This window comes from Molossus molossus, unplaced genomic scaffold, assembly GCF_014108415.1.
Source record: "Molossus molossus isolate mMolMol1 unplaced genomic scaffold, mMolMol1.p scaffold_m16_p_2, whole genome shotgun sequence".
NCBI lineage: Eukaryota > Metazoa > Chordata > Mammalia > Chiroptera > Molossidae > Molossus > Molossus molossus.
The window spans coordinates 50,619,462-50,630,904 of NW_023425355.1; the positions used below are offsets into that span (position 1 = coordinate 50,619,462).

Consider the following 11,443-nt stretch of genomic DNA (forward strand, 5'->3'; position numbering starts at 1 on the left):
ATCAAGTCTCCTTCCATCACCAGGTATCACCTCATACCCTCCTCCAACTTCCCCATGCCCTTCCCTGCCAGAAATCACCACACTATTGTCCTTGTCCATTAATTTTTTCTCTCCTTTTTATCTTTTTTGCTTAATCTCTTCACACCCCCTCATCTTCCAACCTGCCCCCCAAAACATCTGTCAGTCTGCTCTCTATGAGTCTGTTTCTCTTTTGTTTGTTAGTTCATTTTGTTCATTAGATTCCAAATATGAGTGAAACCATATGATAGATAAATATATATATATATATATATATATATATATATATATATATATATATATATTTGTCTTTCTTTGACTTATTTCACTTAGTATAATGCTCTCCAGGTCCATCCATGTTGTCACAAAGGGTAAGATTTTCTTCTTTTTATGGCAGAGTAGTATTCCATTCTATAAATGTACCACAGGTTTAAAATTTTTGTTGTTGTTGTTGATCCTCATTTGAGGAAATTTTTCTATTGGTTTTTAGCGGGAACTGAACCCGGGTCTCTCTGGACCGCAGGCCGACGCTCTAACCGCTGAGCCAAACTGGCCAGGGCTCTATTGGTTTTTAGAGAGAGTGCGGGGGGTGGGGGGGGGGGAGAGAGAGAGAGAGAGAGAGAGAGAGAGAGAGAGGGAGAGAGAGAAACATTGATGTGAGAGAGACACATCAATTGGTTGTCTCCCTCATATACCCCGACTGGGGCCAGGGATCAAATCTACAACCCAGGTATGTGCCCTTAATCGGGAATCAAACCTACGACCCTTTGGGGCACAGGCCAATGCTTTATCCACTGAGCCACACTGGCCAGGGCATACCACAGCTTTTTTATCCACTCATCGACTGATGGTCACATGGGCTGCTTCCAAATCTTGACTATTGAAAATAGCACTGCAGCCCAGCCAGTGTGGCTTAATGGATTGAACGTCGTCCCATGGATTGAGAGATCCCGATTTGATTCCCAGTCAGGGCACATGCCCAGGTTGCAGGCTCGATCCCCAGTAGGGGGCGTGCGGGAGACAGCTGATCAATGTTTCTCTCACATTCATGTTTCTATCTCTTTCTCCCTTTTTCTCTCTCTAAAAAAATCAATAAAAACATATTTAAAAAGAAAACAGCACTGCAATGAATATAGGGGTACATATGTTTTTTAAATTAGTGTTTCAGCTTTCTTTGGATAAATTCCCAGAAATGAAATCACTTGTTCATAAGGCAGCATCATTTTAAATTCTTTGAGGTAACTCCATACTGCTTTCCACCGTGGCTGCACCAATTTGAATTCCCATCAGCAGGGAACCACAGTTTGCTTTTCTTCACATCCTCGGCAGCACTTGTTATTTGTTGCTTTATTGATGATAGCCATTCTGACAGGTGTGAGGTGATATCTCATTGTGGTTTTAATGTGCATTTCTCTGATGATTAGTGACATTGAGCATCTTTTCATATGTCTATTGGCCATCTGTATGTCCTCTTTGGAGAAGTATCTACAGTATTTAGGTTTTCTGCCTATTTTTAATTGGATTTTTGTGTTGATTTTTTTTCTTTATAAATTTTAGATATTAATCCCTTATCAGATGTATCATTGATGAATATGCTCTCCCATTCAGTGGGTTGTCTTTTCATTTTGTTGATGGTTTTCTTTACTGTGTAAAAACTTTTTAGTTTGATGTAGTCCCATTTGTTTATTTTTTCTTTTGTTTCTCTTGCCCGAGGTGATATGTCATAAAAAAAATTGTTATGAGAAATGTCTAAGATTTTATTGTCTATGTTTTCTTCTAGGATTTTTATGGTTTTGAATCTAACATTTAAATCTTTAATTCATTTTGAGTTTATTCTTATGTATGGTGTAAGAAAATAGTCTAGTTTCTTTTTTTTTTTGGCACATATCTCTCCAATTTTTCCAACACCATTTATTGAATAGACTATCTTTACCCCATTTTATGTTTTTGCCTCCTTTGTCAAATATTAATTGACTATAAAGGCATGGGTTTATTACTGGGATCTCTGTACTGTTCCATTGATCTATATACCTGTTTTTATGCCAGTACCATGCTGTTTTGATTACTATGACCTTATTGTATAGTTTCATATTAGCTAGTATGATTTCTTCAATTTTATTATTTTTTCTTTTTTATCCTCACCCAAGGATATTTTTCCATTTTTTTGTTCAGGTAGAGGGGAGGGAGAGAGAGGAAGAGAGAGAGAGAGAGAGAGAGAAACATCAACGTGAAAGGGACATATTGAGTGGCTGCCTCCCACATGACCCAATCAGGGCCGGGGACAAACTGTAACTGAGGTATGTGCCCTTAGCGGGAACCAAACCTGTGTCTCTCTGGACTGCAGGCCGACGCTCTAACCACTGAGCAAAACTGGCCAGGGCTGTTATTTTTTCTTAAGATTGCTGTGGTTAGTCAGGTGTTTTTGTAGTTCCATATGAATTTTTGGGTTATTTTTTCTAGCTCTATGAAATAAGCCATTGGTATCTTGATAGGAATTGCATTGAATCTATAGATTGCTTTGGGTAGTATGGGCATTTTAGTGCTGTTAATTCTTTCTATCCATGAACCCAGTATATGCTTCCACGGATTGGTATCTTTTTCAGTTTCTTTCTTTAGTGTCTTAAAATTTTTCGACTACAGGTCTTCTACATCCTTGGTTAAATTTATTCCTAGGTACTATATTCTTTTTGAAGAAACTGTTTTCTTTGTTTCCCTTTCTGATAGTTCATTATTGGTGTATAAAAATGCAACTTATTTATTTTGTATCCTACTACTTTATTGAATTCACTTATCAGTTCTAGAAATTTTTTGGTGGAATCTTTAGGGTTTTCTATACACAGTATCATGTCATATGCAAATGATGACAGTTTTACTTCCTTCTTTCCAATTTGGATGCCTTTTATTTCTTCATATTGTCTGATTGCTGTGGCTACGACTTCCAGTACTATGTTGAATAATAGTAGTGAAAGCAGACATCCCTGTCTTGTTCCCAGTCTTAAGGGGAAACACGTGTAGTTTTTGCCCATGAGTGTGATGTTGGTGTGGGACTGTCATATATGGCCTTTATTATGTTGAGGTGTGTTCCCTTTATTCTCACTTTTCTGAGAGTTTTTATCTTAAATGGGTGCTGGATTTTATCAAATGCCGTTTCTGCATTTATTGATATGATCATGTATTTTTTATCCTGCATTTTGTTTATATGATTATCACATTCATTGATATGCAGATATTGTACCAACCTTGCATCCCCGGAATAAATCCCACTTGATCGTGCTGTATGATCTTTTTAATATATTGTTGGATCTGGTCTGCTAATATTTTGTTGAGGATTTAAATGTCTAATTTCTAAAGGAGTATCTACTAAAACTGATTTATAATAAAAGAAAAAAATGAAAATGTGTGCATCCTATGTCAATATAACCACCACTTCTGAGGTCTCAAGCAATCAGAAACTTACTCAAGTTATTTAGTAACTTTTAAGAATTAGGCCATTAAAAATATATTTTGAAAGCCCTTCAGAACCCTTATGTTTAGTGTGTTCTTAATTGTATTAAGGCAGTAAAAATTAGAGTAAATAAATTGTATTCTTAATATCGGAGTCTCTCAGCAATAGTTCCTAATGAAATCATGCCTGTCAACATGGAGACTGACACATGTAAATGTATAGTTTGCATTATATGGTTTTATACTTTGTGCATATACTTTATTATACTTTTTATAGCAGGTAAAAGAGTGAGTAGATATAATGAACTATAACACTGATTTGTTTGCTATTTTATTTAAACTAATTAAGTACTTGTAAAGGACTATAACTCCATCAGAACAAGAGTGAATGAACAAAATTGAGAACCAGTTTTTAAATCTGTTGAGACTACTAGGCAGGTTAGTTGGTTGGTTGAAGAGGCTGGCCCTTGTGGAGAATATAATTTGTGTATGGAAAGAGATATGAGAGATGAGTCACTGGACTTTCTCCTAATATCATGTTCATTAGAACAGGTCATAGGGAAGAAAAATTGACAAAAAACATTAATTAGTACTATTAAATTAGTTCAATTTAAATTAGCGACAAATTAAAGGCTACATTTTATCCTTAAATGCTTTGAGAAATAAAAGATCAATTAGTGAAATAATTTCTACTTAAAACTCTAGTTGTTACATGCCTCACTATTGTGCAATGATAATTAAATGGATTATTTTATGCACTTAAATATCGCATTTTAAAGGAAAACAGTCCTGGCTGGCATCGGCCCTTGGACTGAAGGGTCTCCGGTTTGGTCCTCGGCCCTGGTTGGGATCATGCAGGAGGCAACCAGTCAATGTGTCTCTCTCACATCAATGTTTCTCTTTCTCTCTCCCCCTCCTTCCCTTCCATTCTATCTAAAAATCAATGGAAAAAATATCCTTGTGTGAGGATTAACAACAACAAAAACAAAACAAATCATGATTTCCACATCATAATTTTATTACTTTTCTTCTTCTATTCCCCAATTTTAAAATACTTTAATTTCAGAAAAAATAAGGCATAATCATTTACCCCACTCCTTTCAAGTTCACTGTAAGTGTTCTCAGAACTCTACCATACCCATAAATTTAAAAGATACAAAGATTTACTTTTTTTCCTTCTAATTTAATTTTGATTTTTAATCACAAGATTGATTATCAGTTATAGCTATTAATGTTATGATTTTCACAAGCATAAGAGCAAAAGGCTAGAGTTTAAGCAATAAATCATTTGTTTTAACTAAGCACTTGGTTAGAGAAAGTACCATTTTTCCAAACATATGCCTTGAAACCAAATAAAATTCAGTTCCCTTGGGAAAACCATATTGGGGAGACTTTCGAGGTCGGGCAATCTATCTTTATTCTTGCCAACTTCTGTTTCAAAAGGGAACACTTTCTGTCTTTGTCCCTAAATGCTATGGTTGTCTTCTGTGCTGATGCATGAGGAAACCCTGAGGCTTAGAAATCTGCAAACCAATAACATGGTTTTGTAATGAAACTGTATGTTAGATTGATACTATTAATAGTCCTTGAATGAGCTTAAATTTTAGACAACTTTTAAAAGCAGCAGCATACATTTTCTTCTAATTTTGCTTCCCTATCAAAGGGGCTTGAAATTTTTATTTCTGAATATTGACATTTTAACAAAATTTTCTGAAAGAGTTCAAATGTACTTCTTAGTCTGGATACTGTTTTTTATCAGTTCTAATGCTGCCCCATTCAAAATTCAGTTTTAAAGACAAAATTCACTGTTCATTTAAACATATGGACTAGACTGGGCAAGGTGAAGAGGATGGTGGGGTGGGGAGAGTCCATTTTCCTTGTAGGCTCTGGACAGCTTTCTGAGTTGACTTATCCAAGATTAGTAAAAAGGATGCTTTTGCATGACTAAGATTGTTTTAAAGATCAACCTGAAATGTATTTGAATATAGAGGTAGAAGCCGCTTCATTTAGTGGGATAATAGCAATCTCTAACTCATCAAATTATATCATCTACCTCTGCCCAGGCAGTGTGACTCAGTGGATCGAGTGTCATTCCATGGACTGAGAGGTCCCAATTCAATTCCTGGGCAGGGCACATGCCTGCAGCCGATAGAGGTTATCTCTCTCTCATCAATGTTTCTATCTTTCTGTCCCTTCCTCTCTCTCTAAAAAAAATCAATAAAAACATACTTGAAAAAAATATCTATCTCTTTTTTTTTTGGTTAATCCTCACTCGAGGATATTTTTCCATTAATTTTTAGATAGAGTGGAAGGGAGAGAGGGAGGGAGGGAGAGAAAGAAACATCAGTGTGAGAGAGACACATTGGTTGGTTGCTTTCTGCATGACCCCAACCAGGGCCCGGATTAAACTTGCGACATAGATACTTGCCGTTGACCGGAAATCAAACCTGAGACCCTTCAGTCCAGGGTCAACACTCTAACCGCTGAGCCAAACCAGCCAGGGCTAATATCATTTATCTCTTAAATAACTTAAAAAAAACATATGACTGGAAAAATTTTTCATTGCAATGCTTTGTTCTGTTTTGAAAATAGCAGGGGCTAAAATGTAGTAAAAATTTGGACACTCGTACTGTATTTATGTTGTTTTACAAGGTAAAAATTTTATGTTTTGTAAAATGTTTTAAAAGGAGTCCAAAAAGTAATTCCACTTTCTTGTTTCCAAATGCAGAGGTCTGAGAGAAGGCACATGGCCTCATTAGCTTCTGGGTATTGTCAAACCCAATGCTTTCTCAAGTACTAAATGCTCAGATATATTTACTAGGGATGTAGGAGTCTCACTTAACTAGTGGTTTTTGCCAATATAAAAATAAACATCTTGATTAAAGTGGGAGCAGATAGAAACCATACTGATTTGGGCAATTTTTGCTCCAAAGATGTTTACTTTGTTGTGAAAGGGAAACATGTTCTAAGTTAATGTTCTTAGAAGCAATTACTGAATTTCTCCTTAAAAATATTTACTTTATAAAAAAGAAGAAGAGCTATTTTATTACATGGCACAGATTAAATGTACAGATGTTATCTTAAACTATTAATTAAGGAGTACCCTTGTGAATTTGAATATTCAATACCAGCTGTTATTCACATCAATATTTCAATATTTTACCATCAATATATTTAATAAAAAGGATTGGTACATATTTAACTGTGTAAAGTGCTAGTTACTTGTAAGAGGGAAAGGGAAATAACATTTCCTGTGTGTCTACTATATGTACAAATTCTACTTCCATAATTTTAATTTTTATGATGGTTCCATGGTTCCAGTAAAATTTGTTTTTACTGATTTTTTTAGAGAGAGAGGAAGGGAGAGGTAGAAACATCAATGTGAGAGAGAAATATTGATCAGCTGCCTCCTGCACGCCCCCTACTGGGGATTGAGCCCACAACCTCAGCATGTGCCCTGGCTGGGAATGGAACCAGGACCTCTCAGTCCATGGGATGATGCTCAATCCGCTGAGCCACACTGGCCGGGCTAGATTTTAATTTTACAAATGAAGAAACTAAGGCGCCAGAAGGGTTATATAACTTCTGAAGATACACAGCTAATAAATTGCAGAATTAGGATTTTAACCTAGGTCTGCATGACTGCAAAGCCTGGTTTGAAGACCATCTTCCCTCATTTTTTATAAAATGTTAACCTCGGCCCACAGTCACATCACCATCTTTGCTTATGGGTTACTGGAGAGAAATATAAGTTACCAAACTGATGTTCAACAGTGGGAAATATGGGTGGGATGTGATTGCTTAAGAGTGGGTTGTTGCTTGCACAGTGTCTTTGTGCTTTTGAGGGACTGTTTTTCTGTTTCCCTCTTCATCAGCAGGGTATAATTTTTGAAATTGGACTTAGTCCCTGAGGTTTGAAACTTTTCTGCTATTAGTCACTTTCAAAGCCTGGTCATTTTTGACTTATTAAAGGTTATGTCATTCAGAAGCCATGGCTGGATCTTTTTAGAAAAGGATACAAGGGGAAAGGTTAGTTAAGAAGTGGGGAGATGACGGTGTAGAGTGCAATAAAGGCAGGACTAGCAGCTGCTTTGAGACTATCAATATATTCAAAAGACAGATGGGGAGAAAGATTAGTATTAAAATTAATGATAGAAACAGTTTGGTTCAGTTATAATCTAAGACAAAAATGCTGAGGAGCCTAATCTATATTTTGCCCCAGATCCAATGATTTAATTTTGAGAAAAAGGATCCAATGATTTAATGTAGATAAGATCCAGTGATTGAACTCATGCAAGGAGATGGCCAGGGGCCTACTAAAAGTCAGGTTGCAATTTTTGTAGCATTCAAGACAACCAAAAAAAAAAATAAACAAATTTTAGAAGGAACCAAGTTTTCTCCCATTCACATATCATCCCCTGGAGGTGGGGGTAGGGTCCTTGCACTTATGGATTTTGTTTTGTTTTGTTTTGTTTTGTTACTCCTAACCTGAGGACATTTTTTCTCATTGAGTTTTAGAGAAAGTGGAAGGGAGGGTGGGGAAAAGAGAGACAAAGTCAGAGACACATCAATGTGAGGGAGACATATCAATTTGGTTGCCTCTCGCACGTGCCCCATCTGGGCCTAGGGATCAAACCTGAACCCAGGTACATGCCTTTGATTGAGAATTGAACCTGCAGCCCTAAAGTGTGTGGACCAACGCTCTAACCACTGAGAAACACCGGCCATGGCTGGAAGTTTTTATTGATTTCTTTACAGAGAGAGAGAGGACAGAAGAGAGAGAAAAACATTGATTTGTTGTTCCACTTATGCATTCATTGGTAGCTTCTTGTATGGATCCTTGACTGGAGATTGAACCCACAACCTTGGCATATTAGGACAATGCTCTAACCAACTGAGCTGTCCAGCCAGGGCTTATGGAATTGTTTAGACCTGTGCTGTACTTATAAAATACATACTGGATTTCAAAGACTTAATAAAAAGAAAATGTAAATTATATTTTCTTCTGTTGATTACCTGTTGAAAAGGCAATATTTTGGATATATTTGGTTAAATAAAATATAATGCTAAAAGTAATTTCACCTCTGCCTTTTTACTTTTTTAATGTGGCTGCTAGAAAATTTAAAACTACATACATGGCTCACATTATATTTCTTTTGGACCACATTGGAATGGAGAATGGGCGTATTCCCTGAAGCTGCTTTTTATTTATTTATTTATTTATTTTAAATGGTTTATATTTTTTAAAAAATCCTCATCTGAGGATATGTTTTTAAAAAAATTGATTTTAGAGAAGAAGAGAGAGAGAGCAACATCAACCGATGGCCTTACATTAGTTCCCCTAATGGGGATCAAACCTACAACCCAGGTATGTGCCCTGACTGGAAATCGAATCCATAACCTTTCTGGTGTATGGGCCACTGCTCCAGCCAACTGACCCACCCAGTCAGGGCCAGAAGCTTCCTTTTAGAGGCAAGTGCCTTAGAGTGGTAAATATGGAAAAGATTCTCAGTAACAGTATTGTCTTCTGTCAAGCTAGGACAAATTTTTCCCTTTTCCCCTCACGGTATGAGGATGAGGTTTTGACAATTAAAATGTCCCCATTCAACACGTTGAGTCTCATCACTAAATCAAAGCATTTAATTTTTTTCAAATGCAAGGCTACCACATATTAAGGGAATCCTTCCTCCTTTGCTCCCATTCATCCATCCATTCATCCAAAACCAGTCTTATTTTTAGGTCCTGCTCCTCCTGCCAGAGCTTTTGCCAAACTGCCAAAGCAATGGCAGAACCAATGTGGGCATTCTTGCATGGCATCAGTGAAAACTACCAAAGAAATGGGAATTATGTAGGATAAAACATAACTTTTATCAAATTGAGGACTTACAAAAAAGGATTTAACTTTTATTGATTTTAGAGAGAGGAAGGGAGAGAAAGAGAAACATTGATGTGAGAGAGAAACATTGATCAGCACATGCCCTGACTGGGGACTGAATCCAAGAGCTGGGTATGTGCCCTGACAAGAAATTGAATTGGCCACCATTTGGTGTATGGGACGATGCTCCAACCAACTAAGCCACACAGGCCAGGGCCAAATTCAGGACTTTTGTGGCAAAAGGATCACTGTAATTTAGTAACAAACTATGGCTTGTTTTGCTGCTCAGGCAAAGCTTACACAAAGTGATTATTTATTTGCCTCCCTGTATGAATCATGAGTTTGGGCTCATTTTGCTTTCTACAAAATACCAGGCCTAGTGGAGTATTATAGGGTATAGACTTCATACTAATAAAGGTGGATTTCTCTTTCTTTTATTATGATAGAGATTCAAGACATATACTATCATTTCTTACTTTCCAAACAAGTCATTGTTCTCATTACCCTTTAAATACTGTATAGTATTTTATCTTTGATGATATGGAAATTATTGAGTGATTATTTTAAAATTAAACTTTGTGGGACTCCATTGCAGGGAGGTTGGCAAACATTTCTGAATTTCTTTGTATGCTAAAAAAAAGCTAAACTTTTACAAACATGCTCTTCATGTTACCACTCAGACAAGCACTGAACCACTAATCCAATACAGCTGGCCCTAAAAGGAACACCATATTCTAACAAATGAAGGGCAAATTAGTTGTACATTATTACTAGACTCCACTTTCAGTAACTTTTCTAATACAGGTGTGTCCTGTTTTAAGGAAGCCCAACAGATGGGTTTGTTTAAATGCATTACAGGAGCATTTGAGATCTTGCTCTGGAAAATGTCATCAGTTTGACTCTAATATAGACACAGGGGATACAGTGAAAGTGAGGTTGACAAGGTTCCTGCTTTCATGGGACTACTCGGAGAGGCTCACAGGACACTAGCATAGCCACGGCTCTCCACCTTATGTGATCAATCTGGACCTAGTTGTGCATGAAGTTCCCTTCCCTCCCAATATTGATATTTGTGACACTATGAAGTATAAAGAAGTTATCAAACAATATGGACTCGGGCCCAACAGTGACATGGTGATCTCACTCAATCTCTTTGCTACCAGATTTGATCAGGTGATGAAATTTATTGAGAAGGCCCAGAACATGTCTAAATATGTCTTGATTGACACACCTGGGCAGATTGAAGTATTCAGCTGGTGAGCTTCTGGGACACTCATCACTGAGGCCCTGACATCCTAATTTCCAACAATTGTCATTTATATAAGGGACACATCAAGAAGTACCAACCCAGTGACTTTCATGTCCAATATGTTCTATCCCTGCAGCATCTTGTACAAAATCAAGCTTACTTTAATTGTGGTCATGGCTAAAACTGGCATCATTGATCAGAGCTTTGCAGTGGAATGGATGTAAGATTTTGAGGCTTTCCATATACCTTGAATGAAGAGACTACACATGTCAGTAACCTGACTCATTCAATGAGCTTGGTATTAGATGAGTTTGACAGTTCACTCAGGGCAGTAGGTGTGCCTGCTGTTCTGGGTACAGGCTTAGATGGACTCTTTGTGCAAGTCATCAGTGCTGTGGAAGAATATGAAAGGGAGCATTGTCTTGAATATGAACGTCTGAAGAAATCACTGGCCAGTGCACAGAGCCAGCAGCAAAAAGAACAACTGGAACATCTTCGGAAAGATATGGATTCTGTAGCCTTGGACATAGGAACTGCTACAGACAACTTACCTTCTATGTGGGACCCTTCTGACTTGATCCTGATTCGGGGAACCTTGGATGAAAAGGATAAGAACACAGACAGTGACACTGATGATATTGACCACAGAGTTACAGAGCAAAGTCATGAAGAGCCAGCATTCCAGAATTTCATGCAAGAATCAATGGCACAAGCACTGGAAGATAAATAACAAAGTTTCTAGAAGTCCAAAAGTTTGGAACTCTGTGAAGGAACTATACTTACCTCTGATTAGGGTTACTATAAAGAACAATTTTGTTCAGAATAGCAAAGTTTCTCATATTGGGGAAATCATGTGA

The 11,443-nt window shown here is 37.1% G+C and overlaps 1 pseudogene; it reads left to right on the top strand.

Moving 5' to 3' along the window:
• Positions 1-8,957: 8,957 nt before the first annotated feature.
• On the top strand, positions 8,958-11,443 carry LOC118635299 (annotated as a pseudogene).